This window comes from Neovison vison, chromosome 3 (genome assembly GCF_020171115.1).
Source record: "Neovison vison isolate M4711 chromosome 3, ASM_NN_V1, whole genome shotgun sequence".
NCBI lineage: Eukaryota > Metazoa > Chordata > Mammalia > Carnivora > Mustelidae > Neogale > Neogale vison.
In genome coordinates, this window is record NC_058093.1 from 150,908,649 (window position 1) to 150,935,759 (window position 27,111).

At 42.2% G+C, this 27,111-nt stretch overlaps 1 protein-coding gene across 3 annotated transcripts in view; it reads right to left on the minus strand.

Moving 5' to 3' along the window:
• Positions 1-25,424, minus strand: part of C3H18orf25 (chromosome 3 C18orf25 homolog) — a 90,143-nt gene extending 64,719 nt beyond the window's left edge. The window contains exon 1 of one of the 3 annotated variants that reach the window (XM_044243052.1): positions 25,300-25,424. The gene's annotated coding sequence lies outside the window, so the exon portion shown is untranslated. Of the gene's footprint in view, positions 1-24,688; positions 24,940-25,299 lie in introns of those variants that run through there. The other 2 variants (XM_044243051.1, XM_044243053.1) reach the window with 2 other exon arrangements.
• Between the last annotated feature and the right edge of the window lie 1,687 nt (positions 25,425-27,111).

The following is a 27,111-nucleotide window of genomic DNA, read 5'->3' on the forward strand; positions in this document are numbered from 1 at the left end:
TAAACAAATAAAATCTTAAAAAAAAAAAAAAAGTTTGAAACGTATGTCCATGTCTCACCTTTAAAAAAAAACAAAAACAAAAACAGGGGTGCCTGGGTGGCTCAGTGGGTTGAGCCTCTGCCTTCGGCTCAGGTCGTGGTCTCAGGGTCCTGGGATCAAGCCCCACATCAGGCTCTCTGCTCAGCGGGGAACCTGCTTCTCCCTCTCTCTCTGCCTGCCTCTTTGCCTACTTGTGATCTCTCTCTCTCAAAAAGAAAAAAAAAACAAAACCCTAGTTGAGAACCTCTTTAAAAAAAAAGGGGGGGGGCGCTTGGGTGGCTCAGTTGGTAAAGCAACTGCCTTCGGCTCAGGTCATGATCCTGGAGTCCTGGGATCAGGTCCCGCATCAGGCTCCCTGCTTGGCAGAGAGTCTGCTTCTCCCACTGACCTCTCTCTTCTCATGCTCCCTCTCTCATTCTCTCTCTCAAATAAATAAATAAAATCTTTAAAAAAAAAAAAAAAAAAACCTTCTCTTTTTAAAGATTTTATTTTTGAAAGAGAGAATGAGCATGGTGAAGCACAGAGAGAGAGAACCTAAAGTAGACACCTAACTGAGCATGGAGCCCAAAGTAAGGCTCGATTTCACAACCCTGAGTTCATGACCTGAGCCAAAACCAAGAGTGGGATGCTTAACTTACTGAGCCACCCAAGCACTCCAAAAAGCACACGTCTTTCTTGTTCTTTCACATCAGCTATCACACTTTAAGATCTATCAGCGTCTCTAATTCCTTACCTTCCACTATTTAAGCCAATGTAATCTAATCTCTGTTCCCATCATTCCACTTAAAGCTTGCTAAAACTACCTTTATTTCAAGTCACTAAATCCAGGAGACATTTTGGGGCACCTGGGTGGTTCAGTCTTTAGGCATCTACCTTTGGCTCAGGTCATGATCCCACAGTCCCGGGACTGAGCCCTCATCAGGACTCCCTGCTCAGCAGTAACCCTGATTCTCCCTCTCCTACTCCCCCTGGTTGTATTCCCTTTCTTGCTGCCTCTCTGTCAAATAAATAAAATCCATAAAAATATATAAATAAAAATAAAATAAAAAATAAATTTTTTAAAATGTAAAAATATATATAATTAATTAAATCTTTTTTTTTTTTTTTTTTAAATCCAGGAGACATTTTTAGTCTTCATTCCTTACCTCTCAGCAGTTATCTGACGCTGTTAACCACTCCGTCCTTGAAAAATCCCTTTCCATGGACTTCTATCCATCACACTATTCTGGGTTTTCCTTCTTCCTCACCAACTCAACCAACTTATATATGCGTTATTGACTTATTCTCATCTCTCTAAATTTAGTTATGTTTTTAAAGAATTTTTGTCCCCATTTAATCTGCCATGTTTCATCCCACTGAATTCTCAGCCCACGTAAGATCATTTAAGTACCACTTCATTAGAAATAGGAAGGCCATGGAGAGAAGCCAGGATGTGTTCAACCAAATATTCCATCATCTGTCATCTGGCTTGATGAGGCACACTTCCAATGTGAGGTGTCAGAGTGATGTTCTTCAACTTCAACAACAGATTATCTATTGGAAGGGGCCCTGAGTATGTCACGTCCAAAGTTGCCGTTTTAATAATCCCTGTCTGAGGTGTTTCCACCAGGTCATCTTGATGAAATAATAGACATTTTCCAGTTTTTAAAGGATATGAACCAACAACCAGATGAAGAGACACAGAGGGAAAGTATGTGGAACTTCCATACCCTCCCCAGGCATACCACTCTCCCCAACTTCCTAGTGTTCAACAACCCAGAAGCTCCAAATTTAGTTCTTCATGGCCCAATCTTAGGCCCTTCTCTTATTGCACTTCTAGGTGGTATCATCCACACCCTTAACTCCCTAATTCTCACCTTTAGCCTGAAGGGTTTTTCCAAAGATCCCCAAATCCTAATGACCAACTGCATCCTTGACATTCTACTTAAACTATCTCAAAGAGAGGCACCTGGGTGGCTCAGTTGTTAAGCATCTGCCTTCTACTCAGCTCATGATCCCAGTGTCCTGAGATCAAGCCCTGCATCGGGGTCGCTGCTCTGCAGGAAGCCTGCTTCTCCCCACTCCCACTCCCCCTGCCTGATCTCCCCTCTCGATGTCTCTTTCTCTCTGTCAAATAAATAAATAAAACCTTTTAAAAAATAAAATAATCTCAAAGATACTGCAAATTTAATGTTAAAAAATATATCCAAACTTGCCTCTCCTTTAGCAAGCCAACTAATGTACAATTAACTGTCTCATTACCAAATCCAAAAACATACCCCCAAATCTCATTCCATCACCAAGTCCTATCAACTTAGCCATCCAATACAATCTTCAAATATTTTCACATCTCTACTGCCTCATTGAAGCTACCGTGACCCACTGCCTGATCTATTATAATAATCATAGTGGTTCTCCCACACCCACTCCTGATTACAAGTACAGCCAGAATTGTTTCTGTTTAAAAATTAAAAACAGGGGACACCTGGGTGGCTCAGTTGGTTAAGCAGCTGCCTTCGGCTCAGGTCATGATCCTGGCGTCCTGGGATCGAGTCCCACATCGGGCTCCTTGCTCGGCAGGGAGCCTGCTTCTCCCTCTGCCTCTGCCTGCCTCTCTGTCTGCCTGTGCTCGCTCTCTCTCCCTCTCTCTCTGACAAATAAATAAATAAAATCTTTAAAAAAAAAAAAAATTAAAAACGGGGGGGGGGGTGCCTGGGTGCTTTCGGCTCAGGTCATGATCCCGGGGTCTTGGGATCGAGCCCCGCATCAGGCTCTCTGCTCAGCAGGGAGCCTGCTTCCTCCTCCCTCTCTGCCTGCCTCTCTGCCTACTTGTGATCTCTGTCTGTCAAATAAATAAATAAACAAATAAATAAAAATTAAAATTAAAAATTAAAAACTGGGATACCTGGGGGGCATAGTTGGTTAAGCATCTGACTCCTGGTTTCAGTTCAGGTCATTATCTCAGGGTTGTGAGATAGAGCCCTGTGTGTGGCTCCAAGCACAGCGGGGCATCTGCTTCAAATTCTCTCCCTTTCCCTCAATCCTCCCCTTCCCCGACACCCCTGCATGTCCTCTCTCAAATAAATAAATCGCCAAAAAATTAAAATCTGTTCTTGAAAAAATGTAAAATCTGATCTTGTTATACCCCTGGTCAAATTCTTCATAATACTAAAACTACTTTTAAAAGAAAAACTAGGGCAGAAGACATTTAATTCAACTAATATCTATCAAATGCCTATTATGTCAAGTAACGTGCTAGGTTTGGGATTACAAAAAAAAGAATAAATCCCAGTACTCACACTAAGGTGTGATCAAATACAAATTTGTAGGTTGAAAATCTACTATTTGTTTCAGAGCAGATAAAGAGAGTAAGAAGTTCACATAAATGAACTGAATGAGTCCATTCAAGTAGGGCAAAATTAGGCAAGTCCTACAAAAGAAGTATAAAGAACTCCAGACTTTCACAAGCTCAGAACTAGAAAAAGTATCCACGAAGGGGATAATCTAACTGCACTTGGAAAGGTAAGAATGATTTTAATAAACAAAAGCAAGAGTTAAAAGGGCTACTATAGAATCTTAAAACTCTGTAACAGAAGAGACATAAGAAAAATCAAAAGCAACAAGAAAGGTCAGAGGTACTGGACTCAAAACCCACGATGAGGGGCGCCTGGGTGGCTCAGTGGGTTAAAGCCTCTGCCTTCGGCTCAGGTCATGATCCCAGGGTTCTGGGATTGAGCCCCGCATCGGGCTCTCTGCTCAGTGGGGAGCCTGCTTCCCCCTCTCTCTGCCTACTTGTGAACTCTGTCAAATAAATAAATAAAATCTTTTAAAAAAACAAAAAACAAAAAACCCACGATGGGATTTCAAAGTTTCACAGGAGGTAACTTGGAACTGATTAGATTAAGATGAGGGGTCTACTTCAGCAAACACAATAATCCTGCATAACCAAAACTGCTCTTCGTCTCTTTGCATCAATGTTACTCTCAGCACTCATAAAAAAAGGTAGTAGCACTAACACTAGACAGTGGTAGCAGTAAGATATGGTGACCTAACACATTTCAAACAAGAAAACAAAAGTTCATAAAACCATCAGTGCTGACACTAGAAAAGAAAGGGAATTTGAAGTGCTACAAGTCCACTGACAAATTATTCATGTTCTCTAAGCCTCAATTACCTTGTTTGTAAAACTTCAGTCCCTGGTAAGATGAAATGAGTTACACATTCAAAGTACCTAATATGTAAAAACCACAAAGTCAAATTTCAAGAAACTGTATTTTTTTAGCCTTTCTATTCTCTTCTTCCTCTTCATTTCAAGCCCCTCACAGAGCTAACACGTCACTTCTCCATTCATTCATGTATGCAGCATTCATGCATTCATGCATTCAGCACAGATTTACTGAGTACCCAGCATCAGCTACTGTGTCAGGCACTAAGAAATATACAGTACCTTCCTAGCAGTACTTGCAGTCTAAAGAACAGACAACTGCGGGCGCCTGGGTGGCTCAGTTGGTTGAGCAACCTGCCTTGGGCTCAGGTCATGATCCTGGAGTCCCGGGATCAAGTCCCATATTGGGCTCCCTGCTCAGCGGGGAGTCTGCTTCTCCCTCTGACCTCTCCCCTCTCATGTTCTCTCATTTTCTCTCCCTCAAATAAATAAATAAATAAAATCTTTAAAAAAAAAAAAAAAGGAAGAGATAACTGAATAATCACATGATTGAATAATCACACAAACAAATACAAAATTTACTACCGTGGTAAGTATTACAGAGACAAGATATACTGGCACCACAAAGAGAGAAAACGAAGAGGAATGTAACACAGCCTAAAAGATACAGGAAGGCTTCCCTGAAAAATAAATAGGAACCCACTGTTTTAAAGAGGGGAAGGAGACATAGATTTAAGCTGGTTTGTACTTCAAAAAGAGCACTCTGGCAGCAGAGACAGGATGGAAAAGAAGACAAATAAATGTCAACAGAACAATTCCAAGGCAAGGCAAAAAATTACAGCAGCTCTAGACTGATGGTACTGGCAACAGAGAGATGTGGATGGATAGGAGGTTACAGAGCACATATGTAGAGTGAGAAAGGTGTCGAGGACAAGTCTTTGGTTTCTGGATTCTGCAACTAGTCTGACAGTAGAACCAATCACCAAGGGAACATGAAAGGACTTGTGTAGTGAATGGAGGGGAAAAGGACATCGAGAGTTTGGTTTTAGGCTTAGGGATTTTAAAGTGCCTTTGAGACATTGAAGAAATCTTAGACAAGCACTAAGTATTTAATATTCAGGTCTAAAACTCAGCAGAGATTGGGGTTGGATTTTCCTGCCAATAACATTAAAGTATTCTTGGCGTTCCTAAGACCAAATAAAACAATGAATCAGAAAGATAATTCAAATCTTGGGGACACCTCGTGGCTCAGTTGATTAAGCGTCTGCCTTCGACTCAGGTCATGATCCCAGGGTCCTGGGATAAAGCCCCATGCCTGCTTTACCACTGCTTGTTCATTCTCTCTGAGAACTAAATATTTTTTTTTAAAAAAAGAAAAATTTAAATCTTTGAGAATCAGTTACTATTGTCTCTATTTGTCTGCACCTGACTCTCACTTTCTGTAAAAGTAAGGACATGAAAAAGAAAGGCAACAAGCAGAGAAAGAAAGAAACCTGGTTTCTAACCTTAGCTCTGCAGCTAACTGTGTAACCGAACTGTGTAACCTAACATGAAGCTCTAATTTCGTTCTTCAGTTCCTTAGCCGTAAAATTTAAAAAGTTGAGTAGAGGGGGCATCTGGGTGGCTCAGATGGTTAAACATCTGCCTTCAGCTCAGGTCATGATCTCCAGGTCCTGGGACTGAGCCCCATGTCGGGCTCCCAGCTCAGTGGAGAGTCTGCTTCTCCCTCTCCCTCTTCTCCTCCTGCTTGTTTCTCTCTCTCTAATGAATAATTTTTTAAAAAAAAAAATCTTTAAAAAAAAAAAGTTGAGTAGGGAATGGAAATACAGATTTTGCAAATTAAGAGAAACAAAACGTGTATATATGGAACAATCTAAGAATACTTTAAAAAGTCGAAAGCATCATAAACACATATTGCTCGACACTATTTCAATATATAGCATGTATGTAGGAAAGACAAGCAGTTGTTTCAGTAGCATTTTAGTGCTAATCTTTCATTTTTTTTAAGATTTTATTTATTCATTTGACAAATATCACAAGCAGGCAGAGAGGCAGGCAGAGAGAGAGGAAGGAAAACAGGCTCCCTGCCGCGCAGAGAGCCGGATGCGGGGCTCGATCCCAGGACTCTGGGATCATGATCTGAGCCGAAGGCAGAGGCTTTAACCCACTGAGCCACCCAGGCAACCCCTAATCTTTTATTTTAATGAAAGTGCTAATTTTTCATTTTAGTAAAAATAACTGTGAATAATCCACCCTTTGGGATGACTGCATAGAACTGTTTGATGCCCAAGGATACACTACATCTGTATATATACATATAAATAATAACATTACTAAAATAAAGCGCTCGTAGGGTGTCTGAGTGTCTCAGTTGGTTAAGCTTCTGGCTCCAGCTCAGGTCTTGATCTCAGGGCCCTAGGGTTGAGCCCCAGGCTCAGCCAGGAGTCTGCTTATCTCTCTGCCCCTCCCCCTGCTTGTATGCACACACTCCTACTACTCTCTGGCAAATAAATAGTATCTTTTAAAAAGTAAAATAAAGCCTGGGTGGCTCAAGCCATGACCATGGAGTCCTGGGATAGGGTCCCACATCAGGCTCCCCGCTCACCAGAGAGCCTGCTTCTCCTTCTCCCTCTGCTGCTCCCGTTGCTTGTGCTCTCTCTCACTTTGTCAAATAAATAAGTAAAAATCTTTAAAATAAAAAATAAAGCAATATTTAACCTCCAGAAAATCAGCTAAGCATTTAAAAGTATAACCCGCCAACAAGGCGAATTCTATAAGGCAAATACTATCACCCTATTTTACATATAGGGGCAAAGTTAAAGAATTTGCACAAAGTCAATACTGGAGTCAGGATTTTCATAGAAGCAATTCCAGAGTCCAAGCTCTTTATCACTCATCACTGCACAGTATATCCCACCTAGCACCATTCCTTAAAATAAGGAGCTGCTCAATAAATATCATAAATATCTGCTATTGATAATCCTCAATCCTATTTTTTCATAATTATGTGGTAGCTTTGTTAAGCCAATGTACAGGGCTTTGGAGTTAGAGAAACCGAGATTACAGGGAGGGGTTTATATAGAAACTCTGCAGATTTTGAAAAACTTAAATACAACCCGTACCTGGTGCTTCCCCCCCACAAAAAAATGTTAGGATAAAGTAAAGGGAGAGCAAAACCCACAAGACTTACAGTAACGTGACTACTTTTTATCTGGCACATATATGACTTTGGACAAGTTATGTAACTTCTCTGAGCCTATTTTTCAGTTACAAAATGATACTACAGTACTAACCTCAGAACTTTTTTTTTTTTTTTTAAGATTTATTCAGTGGGAAAGGGAGAGTCTCAAGCAGACTCCCTGCTGAGCACAGAGCCAGGCATGGGGCTCAATCTCACCACCCAGGATCATGACCTGAGCCAAAACCAAGAGTAAGACACTTAACCGACTGAGCCACCCAGGCACACCCCGCAAAATGTTACTATGAGTATTAATTTCACTAGTGTGTGAGAAAATATTTCGTAAACCACTGAATGCCAGATTAACCACGGAGAAACATTTAATTTGCATTTTATAGTTTTTAAAACAGACCTGTTCTTGTTTTAGCCTAAGAGGAAAATTTCTTCTAATACTTGGCATCTTTTGAAAAACTAATAATTAATTCTTATACCAGTGTGGGGGGCAGGGGGGACATAAATATTTGCTATTGATAACAGTAATAAAGTCAAGAAAAAGAGAGCCTTCAATATTGTGATTTTCATGTGGCTCAGGTGGTTAAGGGTCCAGAATGACTTTTGATTTTGGCTCAGATCGTGACCTCAGGATAGTGAGATGAAGCGCCCTATCAAGCTCCCAGCTCAGCAAGCATCTACTTGAGATTCTCTCTCTTTCTCTCTGCCCCTCCCCCTACCTGTGCATGTTTCTCCCTCTCTAAAATAAATAAATCTTTAAAAAAAAATGAGCCATTAAGCCATAAAAAGACATGGGGAAAAAAACTTAAATGCATATTACTAAGTAAAAGAAGCCAATGTGAAAGGCTACATACATACTCTACAATTCAAACTATATGACATTCTTGAAAAGGCATAACTATGGAGAAGAGACACTAAAAAGCTCAGCGGTAGCCAGAAGCTTGGAGGAGGGAAAAATGAGCAGGTGGAGCACACAGGATTTTTAGGGCATGAAACTACTCTGTACAGTATTACAGTGGTGGATATACATTATAAATTTGTCCAAACCCAAAAACTGTACAACACCAAGAATGAGCTCTAATGTTAACTACGGACTCTAGGTGATGATGTGTCAATGCAGGTTCCTCAGTTGTTAGAAATGTACGACTCTGAGGGGCCACGTTGATAATGTGTGGGAGCAAGAGGTATATGGAAAAATCTCTGGATCTTCCACTCGATTTTGCTGTAAACAAACTACCAAAAAAGAAAAATAAAGCCTATTAGGACAAATACACCATCAAAAAAACCCCTCGGTTGCCAAGGAGAAATGGAGAAGGGAGAGGAGTAACAGGTGAAGCACAAGAGATATGGAGGGCAGTGAAGCTTTTCTGCTGGATACCATAAGGAAGGACAGGCATGTGTCAAAATCCACAGAACTGTTATTCCATGTTACGGTATCTCTATTCTTCAACACAAAAAGTGAGACCTAATATGAATTTGGACTATTGTAATGTATCAGTATTAGCTCGTAGTTGTTAACAAATGCACCAACAATAGGGAAACTGAAGAGGAGGAACTCTTCTGTGCTTTCTCTCAATTTTTCAGCAAAACTAAAACTGCTCTAAAATATAAAGTCTATTAATTTTTTTTTAAATGCTGAGGAAATTGTAAGCTTGAAGCTACTGGGAAGCCAACTTTGCCCTCATGAGAATAAAGCCTAAATGAAAATGAAGCCCACAAAGAAAAGCAGTAGAGAGCCAGTAAACAAACAGGAAAAATAGTGCCCAGATGTCGAATGTGAGTTCCTAGCTCCAACTAGGTTAGAGGCCAGCTGCACACAGGACTTATCAAAATTAAAGGAACCTATTAAATCTCATTTTTGCTTTTTAAAAAGTGCATATGATGCTACAATATACATGTTAGTCATCTTCTGCATACCATTTTTGTAAGAGCTAGAGTCAATGCTCTCAGAAAACCATCAAAGTTAACAGATTTACTTGTAGACTTAACCGAAAAGTTGACATGAGATCAATCTGCATTGCCCTGGCCTTTGCTTCTCAGCATCAGAAAACTAGTACCTGTAAGCACTACTGCTGAGGACTATTAGATACAGCATAAAACTCAACCATGAATCAGCCAAGATCTCAATGTTTTAAAAACATTCAAGGGTTATTTTATTTTCAAAATTTTATTTATTGGGGCAACTGGGTGGCTCAGTCGGTTAACAGTCTACTCCGGCTCAGGTCATGAACCCTGAGTCCCAGGATCGAATCCCACATTGGGCTCCCTGCTCAGTGCGGAATCAGCTTCTCCCCCTGCCCTCACACTGCTCATGCTCTCTCCCTCTCTGGCTCTCTCAAATAAAAAGATATTTAAATATTTAATACAAATATTTTAAATATTAAATTTTAATATTTAAAATAAATAAATAAAGATTTATTAATTTGTGAGAGAGTACATGCATACATAGGGGAGGAACAGAGGGAGAGAATCCCAAGCAGACTTCCTGCTGAATGGAAAGCCCAACTCAATGTGCGACCTCTCCACCCATGAGATTAGATCATGACCTGAGCTGAAATTATAGGAGTTGGATGCCCAACTGACAGAGCCTCCCACACACACCCCTCAAGGAATATTTTAAAAAGCAAAAAAAGATAAAGGCGATTTCAAATGAAAAGTCTACTAAAAGAATGCTTCTGTTGCTATTTTTAAAAACAAACTGATGACTGTTTTATTGCCTAAACAGGCTTTTTACAAAGCTACAATTTAAAAAGATACACACAGTTAAGTGGTCTATCCACACTGACAACTATCTAAACAATTCCATTTAGGTTTCCAGAACATTTTAATTATTTTTATTAATTATTGCTCATAGTTAACCTGAAATATATAATCCTCATTTCTAAGAAAAGAATATGTAGGTCAATGGCCAAGATATATTTAGAAAGACTTAGATAGATATATTTAGAACACTTTCTGAATTTCCAACCTGTTTCTTAACCTAAGACACACAAGTAGCCTCCTTTAACCAAAATGAAAATTCTGAACATCTGGGGGCGCCTGGGTGGCTCAGTGGGTTAAAGCCTCTGCCTTCGGCTCAGGTCATGATCCCAGGGTTCTGGGATCGAGCCCCGCGTCAGGCTCTCTGCTCCGCAGGGAACCTGCTTTCTCCCCTCTCTCTCTCTGCCTGCCTCTCTGCCTACTTGTGATCTCTCTCTGTCAAATAAATAAAATCTTAAAAAAAAAAAATTCTGAACATCTGGATCTTTACAAAAAATCATTTAGGTTATACATTTTAAAGATACAGCTTTCGTCAGACTCCTTTAAAATGAGTTTTCCAGGACCCTGAGATCATGACCCGAGCCGAAGGCAGCGGCCTAACCCACTGAGCCACCCAGGCGGCGCAGGCTCCCGCGTCGGGCTCTCTGCTCAGCGGGGAGCCTGCTTCCTCCTCTCTCTCTCTGCTTGCCTCTCTGCCTACTTGTGATCTCTCTCTGTCAAATAAATTAAAAAAAAAAAAATCTTTAAAATAAGTTTTCCTAATGTATTTGAGGTTTGATATTTAAAATTCAGGTTTTGTCCATGAATATACAAGAATAACTCCTCTGTGTGAATCAAGGCACATCTATGCTGTACACCAAAAAAGGTAAACAAGACTGCTCCTTGCTTAGACCTACAGTTTCTTCAGAAAGGCCTACAAGGCATGTATTGCTCAAGTCTCACTTCAGCATCATTTTGCTCCATTAGGCTCCAAATTCTTCAACATGCTAAGATCTTTTCTGATTCAGGAGATTTTGCCCTTGCTGTTCCCACTACGAGGAAAGGTGGTCGCTATTCTGAAATCTGGCTTGCTCTTGTATTTAAGATCTCAATTGAAACCCACCTTTAAAAGGCCTTCCTTAAATACACTAAAACACTTCCTCTCTCACCTGTATCCCCATTATTCTCTATTTTTTAAAAGGAGACTAAAATTACCTTGCTCATTTGTGTTTACAGTTTATTGTCTGTCTGCTTCATAGAATAGAAGAGGGCAGGGAATTTGTCGCATTGATTACTGTATCTGCAGCATTTAGAAAAATACCCAAAACCTGCCAGACACTTAATATTTGTTGAACAACATATATTTGTACAGTATTTATGAAGCAAAAGATATTTTGCTAGGGCCTGTGGATATCATTTTTTAAATATAAGTTTCATTAAAATAGAATCTTAAGGGCGCCTGGGTGGCTCAGTGGGTTAAGCCGCTGCCTTCGGCTCAGGTCATGATCTCGGGGTCCTGGGATCGAGTCCCGCATCGGGCTCTCTGCTCTGCAGGGAGCCTGCTTCCTCCTCTCCCTCTCTCTGCCTGCCTACTTGTGATCTCTGTCTGTCAAATAAATAAATAAAATCTTTAAAAAAAAAAAAAGAATCTTAAGGACATTTTGCTATTTCAAACACTGGCTTTTAAAATCTCTTATTTTTTTAATAATTTCCCAACCATTTAAAAATTTTAAGGACAAACTCTGCTACAAGTGCAGTTACCCTTTACTTTAGCGCCAGCTTTATCTATAAATAAGCTACATATTAGCTTAACACATGACTTTCAGATATATACAATAATGATAAAGGCTTAAGTAACAATTTTTTTTTAAAGATTTTATTTATTTATTTATTTGACAGAGAGAGAGAGATCACAAGTAGGCAGAGAGGCAGGCAGAGAGAGAGAGGAGGAAGCAGGCTCCCTGCTGAGCAGACAGCCCGATGCGGAACTCGATCCCAGGACCCTGAGATCATGACCTGAGCAGAAGGCAGAGGCCTTAACCCACTGAGCCACCCAGGCGCCCACAATTTTTTTTTCAATAGCAGCTACAGGAAATGCAAATGACATGCGATTTTTTCCTTGCTTCAATCTATGGTTCAATTAATATAAGCTATTAAAGTTTAAATTCTAAGCTACTTCATGGGCGCCTGGGTGGCTCAGTGGGTTAAGCCGCTGCCTTCGGCTCGGGTCATGGTCTCGGGGTCCTGGGATCGAGTCCCACGTCGGGCTCTCTGCTCAGCGGGGAGCCTGCTTCCTTCTCTCTCTCTCTGCCTGCCTCTCTGCCTACTTGTAATCTCTGTCTGTCAAATAAATAAATAAAATCTTAAAATAAATAAATAAATAAATAAATTCTAAGCTACTTCATTATTCAGTTTCACCCACAATTATACAAGAATACATGTTTTGTGGGGCACCTGGCTAGTTCAGCTGGAAAAACGGGCAACTCTTTTTTTTCTTTCTTTTCAAGATATTACTTTTTGACAGAGAGAGGGGGCACTCAAAAAGGGGGAGCAGCGGGAGCCTGGGTGGCTCAGTGGGTTAAGCCGCTGCCTTCGGCTCAGGTCATGGTCTCAGGGTCCTGGGATCGAGTCCCGCATCGGGCTCTCTGCTCAGCGGGGAGCCTGCTTCCTCCTCTCTCTCTGCCTGCCTCTCTGCCTACTTGTGATCTCTCTCTGTCAAATAAATAAATAAAATCTTTTTTAAAAAAAAAGGGGGTGGGGAGCAGCAAGCAGAGGGAGAAGGAGATGCAGGCTCCCCACTAAGCAAGGAACCCAATGCAGCACTCGATCCCAGAACCCTGGATCATAATCTGAGCCAAAGGCAGATGCTTAATCAACTGAGCCACCCAGGTGCCCTGAGTGTTTAGCTCTTGATCTTGGGATCATGGGTTCAAGTCCCACATTGGCAGTGGAGATTACTTTAAAAAAAAAAACACTTGAACAGAAAAAAAAAAATCTTTTATATAAATCAAAATATATCTGCATTTTATACTTAAGAAGATAAACAAGGATACTCCTTTGATAACTTTCCCTAAAAACAAATATCCATTGTTTTTATTCACTTTATAGAAACCACACAATCACCACCTCTTTGATATCTTTATATCTGAAAAAAGCAGTGTACTTTTCCATATTGCACTTACTTAAAATCATGCCCAAGGCATACCATACAATTTAATCAATAAAAGGAAAAACTATGCCAGGGCACTTTGGTGGCTCAGTTGGTTAAGCATCTGCCTTCAGCTCAGGTCATGATCTCAGGGTCCTGGGATCAAGCCCTGCATCAGGCTCTCTGCTCAGCAGGGAATCTGCTTCTCCCTGTTTGGTCTCCCTCTCTCTATATTAAATAAAAATAGAATCTTTTAAAAAAAATAAGTTAAAACTACACCATATAAAGGAGAGAAGGAATTATTAAGCAAGGGAAGTGCAGTCCAAATAGCCTCAGAGCAGTCTAAGCAAATTTTTTAAAGTTATTTTTTTATTGGTTTAGCTTTGAAATCCAAAAATTGTTAGCTGGCTTATAGTTTAAATATTCAGTTACATGTGCTTGTTCAGGTTTTTGTTTGTTTGGGGGTTTTTTAGGACTTTTTATTTTTGGGGCAAACAAGTGGCTCAGTTAGTTAAGCATCAAACTCTTTTTTTTTTTTTTTAAAGATTTTATTTATTTATTTGACAGAGATCACAAGTAGGCAGAGAGTCAGGCAGAGAGAGAGAGAGGAGGAAGCAGGCTCCCCGCGGAGCAGAGAGCCCGATGTGGGGCTCGATCCCAGGACCCTGGGATTGACCTGAGCCGAAGGCAGAGGCTTTAACCCACTGAGCCACCCAGGCGCCCCAAGCATCAAACTCTTGATTTCAGCTCAGGTCATGATCTCAGGATTGTGAGATCAAGACCCACATGAGGTTCCACACCATGCAAGGAGCCTGTTTAAGGTTTTCTCTCTCCCTCTCCCTCTGTCCCTTCTCCCCTTTAAAAAAAAAAAAAAAAGAGGCTGTTCTATTAAAAAAATATATTTTCAAGTATAATCTCTATACCCAACATGGGGCTCTAACTTACAGCACTGAGATCAAGTCACATGCTCTATTGACTGAGCCAACCAGGCACCCCTCAACTATGCATTTATTACTGAATCTATGATTCAAAAATGATGAGCTCTCCTAGCAATAAAATTAAAAGCAACTGGACTGCTTCTACACTGCTATAAAAACACTTCTTATATGAATAGACCTTAAAAACAAAAGAAATCATGAGACCACCACCAACAATGTAGCTTAACTCTGAGAGAGTAGAAATTTCTGCCTCCAAGAGTTACTTGCATATGTTCTTGCATATGTTTGCAATTCTTGCCTAGCTTGCATCTTCTACTGACTCACTTGCAGTAGTAATAACTTTCCTAATAATTGGGACGAAGGTTTAAAAAAAATTCCATGACAATTATGGGTTTTTGTTTTTTGTTTTTTTTAAGATTTTATTTATTTATTTGACAGACAGAGATCACAAGTAGGCAGAGAAGCAGGCAGAGAGAGGGGAGGAAGTAGGCTCCCTGCTGAGCAGAGAGCCCGATGCGGGGCTCGATCCCAGAACCCTGGGATCATGACCTGAGCCAAAGGCAGAGGCTTTAACCCACTGAGCCATCCAGGCTCCCCCAATTATGGGTCTTTAAAATCACTTTCTAAGTTCTTTACCTAACTTTGCCTACCCTATACCCAAAAACTTAAAAGAAAAGGCCCAAGTTAAGGTGTTTTGAAGTTTTGCATGGTTTTACTTTTTAAAATATAAACATGAACCAAGACAGAGACCAAGAGATAAGCTGCAACCCAAGAAGATAAAACTAGAATGAAGCAGGGCTTTCAGCTTTGTAAGCCTACTTCCTGCTGGTGTGGGCAACTGTCAAAGATTATGAAGTGACTCTACAGTGTCAGACAAGTTGGATACAGATAATATGACAAGCTAAGGGTGGAAGAGAATCACAGTATAAATAATCATCCAAAAAAATTAGCACCTAATAAATTACCTGATTTTTCTGACTGTAGCACACAACACATACACTGCTATGAGGGTGATTTTTAAAGCAAACAAACACACACACAGCAATGACAGAAAATTTAAGCCCAAGAAATTAAGAGTTAACCTTAAACATGGGGGAGGGGGGACAACACAATATGAAGAAAGTAATAAAAAGAAACCAGTCACTTATGCAAATGTTTTTACTCACCCCTCCAGCCCCATTATATTGCAATCTCCTCTGAAAACAGGGATTACGTTGTTTTCAGTTCATTCCCAGTTCCTAATACTTAATGATCTTTTCCCTTATACACAATATTTTTTTTCCAATTTATTTATTTTCAGAAAAACAGTATTCATTATTTTTTCACTATACACAATATTTAAATCTTTGTTAAAATGAACTGAATCATTTTTTAAAATCACCAAGACCACTAATGAAACCCCTTGTTTGCTTAATAGAACTATCAATTTGTATATAAAAATATTTTCCATTACATAAAGTCAACATGACTTCTGACAATGTAACTCTCCTTTCCACATAAAACCTAAGACAGGGGCACCTGGGTGGCTCAGTCATTAAGCGTCTGCCTTCAGCTCAGGGGATGATCCCAGAGTCCTGGGATCCAGCCCCTCATCGTGCTCCCCACTCAGTAGGAGACCTGTTTCTCCCTCTCCCATTTCCTCTGGTTGTGTTCCGTCTCTTGCTGTCTCTGTCAAATAAATAAACAAAATCTTAAAAAAAAAAAAAAAAAAACCCTAACATAAAAACGGACACCACTAATAACCTGGTATTTTTCCTTAATTAGAATACTAAATATAGGGGCGCCTGGGTGGCTCAGTGGGTTAAAGCCTCTGCCTTCGGCTCAGGTCATGATCTCAGGATCCTGGGATGGAGCCCCGCATTGCATGGGGCTCTTTGCTCAGCAGGGAGCCTGCTTCCCTCACTCTCTCTCTCTGCCTACTTGTGATCTGTATCTGTCAAATAAATAAATAAAATCTTTTTAAAAAAAAGAATACTATCTATAAATGTTTGTGAACTTATGCATAAAGATGCAAAAATAAACACAACTAAACTAAATTTCTTAGGCAACATAACACAAATAAGGTAAAAGTAGAATTATCTTACTAAAAATCAAAACAAAGCCCTCAGTTCTAGGAAGAGAATCCACTATGTCTTTAACAGTGATGTTGCCAAATCTTTTGAAATCGAAAAATCAATCTTTTTTCTAATTTTTATATATGCACACTTCAATTTTTTAAATTTTTTTTAAGATTTTATTTCTTTTGAGATAGGGCACATGAGCACGACTGGGGGTGAGGGACAGAGGGAGAAAAAGACTTCTCCACTGAGCAGGGAGCCCAATGCAGGACTCAATCCCAGTACCCTGGAATCATGACCTGAGCCAGCTGCAGATGCTTAACTAACTGAGCCACACAGGCACCCACTAACCTACTTTAATAATAACAGTAGTCTTACCTTAGTAAGCACCAATATCTCAGAACAAATTTTGCTCCCAAAGGACTTCTTTCGATTACTTGTTGTAGTTGGAGTTAGTTTTTTCACTAAGAAGTTGCAGGTAGCATGGATAATATGCACAGTCCAGGAACCAAAGATCAGGACTGAAATAAAACCACTACAATATAATGATGTAACGGAAACAGCCCTCTTCTCCACAGCAACTCATCCCTTCCCTTAGCTCTCAAAAGGAAGAGGTTGAAGAGGCTATAAACAAGGTACAGTATAAAAGCCTCAGAAATGAGAATGATGAAAGGCATTCAGAGTGAGGAATTGGGAGTAATTAAATGCAGCTCAGCAATGAGTGTCAACAGCTGCTAACACCACAGAGAACCAAACATTATGTACCTCTTCATACAACTACTCAACATGATCTAACAAGGTATATTTTTGCCCCTTCAAAGAAAAAGGAAAGAAACAATATACATTACAGGGGTGCTTGGGTGGCTCAGTTGGTTAAATGTCTGCCTTGGGACTGGGTCATGATTCCAAGGTCCTGCGATGGAGCCCCACGTCGGCTTCCCTGCTCAGTGAGGAGTCTGCTTCTGCTTCTCCCTCTCCCACTCCCTCTGCTTGTGTGTGCGCTCCCGCTCTTGCACTCTCTGTCAAATAAATATCTTAAAATACACACAAACACGGGGCGCCTGGGTGGCTCAGTGGGTTAAGCCGCTGCCTTCGGCTCAGGTCATGATCTCAGGGTCCTGGGATCGAGTCTCGCATCGGGCTCTCTGCTCAGCGGGGAGCCTGCTTCCTCCTCTCTCTCTCTCTCTGCCTGCCTCTCTGCCTACTTGTGATCTCTCTCTGTCAAATAAATAAATAAAATCTTTAAAAAGAAAAAAAAGGAAAAAAAATACACACAAACACACACACAGTATAAAAACTGAATCTGATCAAGCCTCTAAACCTAATACCAAATAACAAGAGACCGAGGGACAGAGGAACATGTTTAAAACCACCATAGGAATGTAACTGACCAATTCAAATGGGAATAACTGTTTCTTCAAGTTATTTGCCAGGGAAAAAATGTAGGGGGAAACTTTAGATTACCAAACAATACACAGACATTTTTGACTCAGTCTGAATAAGTATGAAAATACATTTAGGAGACAATGGAACAATGTGAACACTAAATATCATATGATAATAAGAAATTATTGCTAATTATCTTCAGTGTGGTAATAGTTATTTGGGTTTTTTCCTTCATGAGTGAAGTTGACTAAGAAACTGAAGTGCTGGGGCGCCTGGGTGGCTCAGTGGGTTAAGCCCCTGCCTTCGGCTTGGGTCATGATCTCAGGGTCCTGGGATCAAGTCCCGCATCGGGCTCTCTGCTCAGCGGGGAGCCTGCTTCCCTCTCTCTCTCTCTGTCTGCCTCTCCATCTACTTGTGATTTCTCTCTATCAAATAAATAAATAAAATCTTTAAAAAAAAAAAAAAAAAGAAAGAAAGAAAGAAACTGAAGTGCTGGGGCGCCTGTGTGGCTCAGTGGGTTAAGCCTCTGCCTTCGGCTCAGGTCATGATCTCGGGTTCCTGGGATCGAGCCCCGCATCGGGCTCTCTGCTAAGCAGGCAGCCTGCTTCCCCCTCTCTCTCTCTGCCTGCCTCTCTGCCTACTTGTGATCTCTCTCTCTCTCTCTCTCTGTCAAATAAATAAAATCTTAAAAAAAAAAAACTGAAGTGCTAAAAAACTGGAGTACAGAAAAGAAACATTAGAAATTAATGCAGCTGAATGGATTTGGCCCACCTAGACTGAAATATAAATTGTGAGACCATGGGAAGACAGCAGCTCTGCTTGCTTGCCAGCCAACCTTCCTCCACTGATACAACCTCTATAAATAGGCCAAGAGTGATAATGGCTGCTCAAATCACTTCATGTTGCAGATACCACCACTACAGACATGCAACTGGCCCAGCCCCAGGCTGTGAATAAACCAGCATCAAAAGCCAAGGAAGTTACCACATGCAAAGAATGCACCACGGCTAATATGAGACCCTCCAAGTACTCAAAAGCACTATCAGTGTAAATCAAGAATACTTTAAAACACACGTTCCAGATTTCCTCCAAGATCTCTGCTCTGGCCATTTCTATCTCCCTCAAAATACAGTACACATAAAGATGGGATAAAGATGGGTCATCATATGCCAGGACCTGAGGTCCCCTAGATAAATGGTGCCAAAAACTTAACATAGCAATTATTTGATGGACTGTAGTGGAATAAAGTAATGGGAAACCCTTGATAAAGCCCTGATATAAGAATAAATGATGCTTCTATGCTAGGTTAAAACTAGGGCAGACAGAATACCACTTAAAATCTTAACCACATGAGGTTTTTGTTCTTAATACAGAAAGGAAAACAGTCCTGTTTTCCCAGAGTTTTAGTCCACACCCAATTTCTCTATCCCCAACAATACCTTTCTCTAATTATAAGGCACCTAGCAAAATGCTGACTCAGAACATCATAAAAGTTGTTGTTATTGTTTTTCTTTAAACCAGACAACTCAGTATAAAATAACTTCTGGACACTTCAGTCAGTATCTTGTTTCCCAAATGTTTATCATGCTAATGAAAACTTAAAATTCTAGATTACCTAAGCACAAGCCTAGATTATCCAAATTCTTAGGAATGACTGCTATAAATTTTTAAAGATTTAATTTTGTTGCTCTTTGAACAATCAAAACTAATTTACTACTAATACATGGACTTGAATTCCAGGCAGAGGAAAAAGTATTTTGTAAATGAACTGGCAGTACAAAAAAGAACACTCAAGTCTCCAATCATTTTCTTTCACATTTAGAGACCTATTTAGGAAAAACGTCATTCTCCAATACCGTATTTAAAATGATTTTATAAAGGAAAAGACTAACTCCATCCTATACTTCGCTATACGTTTTTCTGCTATAACCTACTTTTCTTCACATTTTAGGACAGGAAAGAAACTTAAAGGTCATCTGGCTCACTAGATTTGAGTACCTTATGCAGAAATTTTCTTTCATCTTTCTACCCATCCCCAACTGGCACCTAAGTACTCAGTAAATGGGCTTCTGATTTAAAAAGGTATAAACACCCCCACAAACAAACATGGCAGTTATGTGGTAGGTTTCTACTTTTAACTAATCTTAACTAGAAAATACCATCCAGGTTGTTTCAAAATTGAATCAAGTCAAATTAATAACTTAGGATTTATACCATCTATCTTTTGGCTATTAAGTGACAGAATCGGAGGTCCCTGTTTTGAATGAAGACATGAGAGAGAACAGAAACAAAACTTAAAATGAACACTATAAAGTCACAAATCCTAAACAAGACAATCATCAAATCTGAGTCATACTGATTTTCTGTTATTTTTAAACTACGTTTAGTATTATCATCTGTTACTAATGTGTTATGAAAAGTATGTTTAATATATACAACACACATTTCCTCCCTTAGCCCAGAAATACAGAAGGAATATAAAATACTTTTTAGTTTCACCCTGCTCCTTCCTTTTACCACAAGGACTTGTAGGCTGAGTGTGAAAACTGACTGAACATCAAACCCACTTGTGCTGAGGCTGCCCACACAGAAGCAGAAAACACTGTTTATTTCCCCTACCATGAGCCCCGAAAGAGTAAGAAAGGTAGGTACAATTTAAAGATAACCCCTTAAAAAAAGATAAACCCTAAAAGGATTTAGGAAAGTTTCATGACAACAATCAAATTTATATTTAAAACCTAAAGAAAAGTAACTATCAAATTAGTCTGACAAATAAGAATCAAACCCAAAATAAAAAAGAAAACCAGTGGAGCACCTGGATCACTCAGTTGATTGAGCGTCTGACTCTTGATTTCAGCTCAGGTCATGATCTCAGGGTCCTGGGTCCTGAGACTGAGCTCAGCATAAGGCTCCACACTGAGTATAGAATCTGCTTAAAATTCTCTCTCCTCTTCTCCCTCTTCTCCTCTCCACTCACTCACTCGCTTACTCACTCTAAAATAATAATAATAGGAACGCCTGGGTGGCTCAGTGGGTTAGGCCTCTGCCTTCGGTTCGGGTCATGATCACAGGGTCCTGGGATCAAGTCCCGCATCAGGCTCTCTGCTTGGCGGAGAGCATGCTTCCTTCCCCCTCTCTCTGCCTGCCTCTCTGCCTACTTGTGATTTCTCTGTGTATCAAAATAAATGAATAAAATCTTTAAATAATAATAATAATAAAATTAAACCAGTAACATTTCTACTCATTGAACATAAGGATGAAGAAAATTTTTCATAAGGAATGACCATCCTTCATAATCCACCTGAGCTTTTTCCCCTAAAAGGAAAAAAAAAACACTTTAGCAGACTAACGTACCTTCACAACCTATCCCTTTGTGAACTCAAGGCACTGGCCACACTTAACGAGCCAAGACTGGTACTCATGACTCTGGGTAAGCAGTTACCTAGGCTGGAATGCCCACCTGGAAACTCATCTTAAACTCAGGTTTAAATGTTTAAGTTCTTTTAGCATCAGGACGTTGTCAGTCCTTTTCACCAGTATATCTCTAGCAACTAGAGCATTAGCGACACACAGTAGGCAATCAATAAATTAGTGTTGTAAGAATAAAGAGGTTCTACCTGAATGTGTTGTCCTCTGTTTGCTCAAAGTTTTCAGTAGCTCTTCCCCAATTATTAATGTCTATTTCATTTTCACTACAGCTAAGAAAATTTATTTGGCCCCAGATTCTTTCCTAAAATAATACAGAATACCATAATCAGTATGGTTCAAAAGAAAACACTTAATAGCACATTTTGAGGGGCATCTGGCTGGATCAATCCATTGCGCATATGACTCAATCTCGGGATTGTGCGCCTGAAATCCTCATTAGGTGTAGTATTTACTTAAAAAATAAAAATTTTGTAAAAGTAGCGGGCTGCCTGGATGGCTCAGTTGGATAAGCTACTGCCTTCGGCTCAGGTCAAGATCCCAGAGTCCCGGGATCGAGTCCCACATCAGGCTCCCAGCTCCATGGGGAGTCTGCTTCTCCCTCTGACCTTCTCTCCTCTCATGCTTTCTCACTCTCTCTTTCTCTCAAATTTTAAAAAAAAAAAAATTTTTTTCAAGTAGCAGATTTTTGGGATGCCTGGGAGGTTCAATCGGTTAAGTATTTGCCTTTAGCTCAGGTCCTAGGATCCAGCCTGGCATGGGCTTCCTGCCCAACCGGGAGTCCACTTCTCCCTCTGCCCCTCCTGCTGCTCGCGGTGTGGGCGCACACACACTCTCACGTTCTCTCTCTCTCTCTCTGTCAAATAAATAAATAAATAAATTTTTAAAAGGTAGAACACTTTTAATGTTTTACAGGAAGGTCTAAGATGATTCACCGAAATGACACAGGGTTTGAGTCTCTAATATATACCAGTACCAAACTTTAAAAGAAAGATAAAACAAAAACAAAACCATTCTAACTACATATACATCGAACTTACTCATGCCGATGTCAGAACAAAACTCTTAAGACTGAAGATCCCAGCAAAACAACTCCTTGAAAAATGAGTTTACAAGTTACACAAGCCTGGAGAAGTTACTAGTCATACAGTAACGAGACGTAAGGTACCAATGTCACTTACAAAATAAAAGCTTTGAAGGACATATACTAAGCACTCAATTCCAAAAGAACTGCATTAAATTAAAATGTAAGCTGAATTTATTTTTAATATACAGATCTTGGATTAATCACAAAGAGTACAAGACAAAGAGTATTAGAACACTTTCATAAATGCACTTAAGAGTAAATGTAAACTAAATTAGTGAGCAATGGAACAACTACACTGTGAACTTAACATGAAGCTAGCACTGAGGAAAGTCTCCAGCTCCACTCTTTTTTCACAAAAAGACGTCAGAAAAATTTTTTTCTTTAAGAAATCATTTAGCTGGGGGCGCCTGGGTGGGCTCAGTGGGTTAAATAAAGCCTCTGCCTTTGGCTCAGGTCATGATCCCAGCATCCTGGGATCGAGCCCCGCTATCAGGCTCTCTGCTTGGCAGGGAGCCTGCTTTCCCCTCTCTCTCTGCCTGCCTCTCTGCCTACTTGTGATCTCTCTCTCTCTCTCTCAAATAAATAAATAAAATCTTAAAAAAATAAAAAGAAATCATTTAGCTGACACTGTAGGTATAATTACCTTGAAGTTTCTCTCTGCCTTTCATATTGCACCACCTATACTGAAGCTTTTTTTAAAGATTTAATTTATTCATTTGACAGGGAAAGATACGAGAGAGGGAACACAACCAGGGGGAGTGGGAGAAGCAGCAAGCTTCCCGTGGAATATGGGGCTCGATCCATCAGGACCTGAGCCTAAGGCAGACGCTTAATAACTGAGCCATCCAGGCACCCCACTTATTTTGAAGTTTGTATCTACAAAAGGTTATTATGAAAAATAAACATGGTTTGAAGTTTTAAGAGTACAGTGATACTGAAAAGCACTGATTTTAAAATGGCTAAAAATATTTTTATTTCTCAATAGAACTGCATGAAATTTCAGTAAGATTCTTTTTAAAGCAGCATAGGTCATTGCAGTAAATTCCATCTCAGTTTCCTAAATTAAAACTTAACTCAATTTTATATTTACTGAGCACCTACTGTACATAAAGCACTAAATGAAGCATCGGATTGGCCAGATTAGACAGCCAAAATATTACACTTCCCACTAACAAACGGTTAGCATTGTGAGTCCTCAGGACATCAGGTAATAACTATCAATTGTAAGCCTCTAAAAATGCTTGTTAAACCAAAAGGCAATGCTCTTACTGGAGGAATCCAGATTGCCTGCATCAGCAAAACTACATTAGAAAGTTAATAGCCTCCATCCTTAAAATATCCCAGGAGAAGAAAGGAAGTGATTCAAACTGTTAGCATGTGCCCAACGACACTACACAATAATAGCCTAAGCAAAACTGCCAGATGTATTTGTAATTAAGAGGTCCAACCTTGACAAAGCATCATCAGTGGGATTTTCATCCTACTGGGTGGATGGATTCAGAAAGCAAAAGCTCAGTCAAGAAATGAAAAGCACATGTAAGCATAAACTGCTCAAGCGGTTCGATCTGGAAGAACAAGTAGAGAGAGAGGTTCATTCGTTCAACCTGCGAGCCTCTATTCTGCGACAGCGGAGAGGAGGACTTAAAAGAGAGAATGAATGATCTGCGGTTTCTCGTGGGAGCTGCGGCCCCAACAATGAACTGAGGTCGGTGCTGTAAGAAAATAAGTTAGAAAGCATGGAGTGCTAGTGGGGAGAAGTGAGAACTCCCCGGGAAGAGTCAAAGAAGACGATGATCTTTAACTTGGGGCCCGTCAGTTTACATCTGCGCCTATTTTCTACATAAAGTTGACAAACTCTCCAGAAGAGGTCAGTTTTGGAGGCTGACACATCCCTCCCATCGACTGGCGGCGTCTGCCGACCGAAGGTGGTGGAAGCACCGAGAGGCAGGCGGCGCCAACCAAAGGAAGCCTTTTCTCCCTCCTCCTAGGCCCCGGCAACCGCGGCACTGGGGCGGCCCCCCGGGCTCCCGGGAGCAGTGGCAGGTGTCGGCGCCAGATCCCGGCTCGCGGAGCTGGCAGAGTTGGCAGGGTTGCTGCCGCCGCTTCTCCCACGGGCTGGGACGCCGGAAAGTTGCATGAAGACAACTTCAGGGCCGAAAAGCCGCTCTCCCGCGCGGCCCGCGGGCAGCGGCACCACCAGCCTCCTCTCAGCTCCGGGAGAGAGAGACCCGCGGCTCGGGGAGGGCGAGAGGGAGCTCGACCCGCCAGCTCGCCCCGGCCGGGAGGACCTGAGGGTCACCGGCGGGCGGACGAACAAGGCGTCCAGCGATTCCGCTCTCGTCGCGGGCCCCCACCCGGGCCGTGCCTCCCGCCAAGTCCGGGCGCGAACAGTCTGCGCCCGCCGGGCCCGTCACGACCCCGCAGCCCGGGCGCCGCAGAGCCTACACCCGCGGCCCATACCCCTCCGACCCGACCCAACCCGACCCCTCCCGAGGACGCAGCCGGGCCCCAGCCCTGCGCCCTTCCCGGCTCACCTGAGCTCCGCAGCAGCTCTGCACCTCCTCGCCCGCTCCGCGCGCCCCGTCGGGGCACGGACCGACCCCCCGGCCGGGACTCCCCCGGCCGCGGTGACTCGGGACGCGACGGCCACCGCCGCCTTCTCCTCTTCAGCAGAAGCCCCAGCGGCGAGCAGAGGGTCGCGGTCAAAGCCCCACCGAAGCTAAAGCGAATTTCGCCACCTCCACAGCCTTCACCACCAAGTCCCTTCACTCGTCCGCGCCGCCCGGAGAAAATGTCACCAGAGGCCGTTCCGCTCGGCGCCTCACTTCCGCCCGGAACCACAGAGCCCGCACAGGTCGGCTAGAGCGGCCGCTGCTGCGGCAGCCTCCAGGGACTGGAGCGGGAAGCCAAGGGAAAGCCAGAGAGCGCCATCTGGCGGAAAGGAATCCGCGCTCCTCCCGCTGCAGAGCGCCGGGCGCGCCGGCACCAGCTTCCCGGGCTTCTTTCCCGCGCTCATCCATCTGATCAGGGATCTCCCTTCCAGAAACACCCTTCCCAGAGGACTGGAAACCAGTCAGTGCAAGCCAAGGACAATGCCCTAAGAGAAGGACAATACTCCCTTTTCCGCGCGCTTCTTAGTACTCACCCCTTCTGAACCCTTCCCGAATGAAGCTCGTAGTGTCCGAATCCTTGAGTGACTCCAGCAAGGAGTCCGCTCTCTTCTCTCCCCACTTTTTCCGGATGTCGACAGCTCGGCTCGAGGAGACTCCGCTGTGCGCGTCTTGCAGTGGCATCAGCATCCCGTTCAAGTTTCTGGTCGGTTACCTTGCCGGCCTGGCCGATAGACCGCCACCTGCTGGTGAGACAGGGTCCGCCGGGAGAGCCCACTCCGCCCCTCCGCGCGTTGCCGACGCCCCAAATTCCACCTCTGCAGAGTCACTCCTCTCTTTTGCACTTCACCGTGGGAAGCGGACGCGCCCGGGTGCTCTGAGTTCTCGAGGCCCTTCCTTCAGGTCTGTGATGGAAAGGAACGTGCTGTACGCGGGACCTGGAGGAAAGGGGAAGTGGGCGCCGGCCGCCTGGCCCGTGCAGGGCTCAGAAGGCTCGGAGAACAAAAACGCAACTCGAGGTCTAGCTGGTGCTCCCAAAATCAGGGTTTTGAGAAGTAAATGAATAAATAAATAAGAGCTTGAGGAGAAAATGTAAGAGGTCTTTGCTTTTTCAGGAGCCGTGCTGGCACCTGGGGTAACACTACCCAGAAGGAAGTTATGGAAGTCACAGCACTGGCCCCATGTCCGCCTTCACATCAGTCTCCCCTTCATACCAGGTGCTTCATCTGCCCCAGTTCACTCATTTATGCTGACTGCCCACAAGCATGGGAGTTTTCCTTCCACGATTAAACAAATACATTGATAAAATAATTTTATATTACTAGCCAACTTTTTTTGAATGCCCACTGTGTGCCAGGCACTGTAGCATGGGTTTAAATGGATTTATTAATTTAATTCCCACAACAACCCTATAAGCTCAGTACCATTACCAGCCCCAGGTAACAAAAATGGAAACTGAGGCCCAGAATGGTTGAAGTGACCCACCCAAGGTCACACATCAGGAGTGGCAGGATGGGACTCTAGCACAAACAGTCCAACTCTAGGCCTTGCTCTCCCAACCTCTACCACCACCCATCTCTTTGAAACGCAAAGAGATGGGTGAGATTACACCACGTGCCCGATACACATTTTGTCTATGTATATTTCACTCACTTGTTCATCCCTTTGTTCACTTTTTTCGGTGCTACCTTAGTCCTCAAGGAATTGGAGAAGTTGTGGGGTAGTGATAAGAGCCCAGGCTCTTTCAGTACAAAAGAGAAAATTTCACTATGAAGATCACACCTGTCAGTCTTTGAAATGAAAGAGTAAATGTGGATTAATACCTTCAGTTTTTTTTGTATTTTTTTTTTAAAGATTTTATTTATTTATCAGAGAGGGGGGGGGAGAGAGCACAGGCAGACAGAATGGCAGGCAGAGGCAGAGGGAGAAGCAAGCTCCCTGCCGAGCAAGGAGCCCGATGTGGGACTCGATCCCAGGACGCTGGGATCATGACCTGAGCCGAAGGCAGCTGCTTAACCAACTGAGCCACCCAGGCGTCCCAATACCTTCAGTTTTAAAACTACTCCTTGACAGTATTATCTCATCAGTGCTATAGAGATACCAAATGGTCTCCCAGAATCTCAAGTGCAGGGCATGCTCAGCTCTCTAAGCTCCTGAAATCCCATCTCCATGCAACAAGCCTGGCCCAGCCTCCCTTCCCCCTCCATCTACATCACTAGCAACCCCCTCCGCCCCATTGTCACCACCAGAAATTGAACATGACCCCTATGTTCAGACACCGTCCCACAAACATGTCCATCCCTTAGCCTACCTGCAGTGTTATGACTGAAACAGAGCTGTAGTTCTCT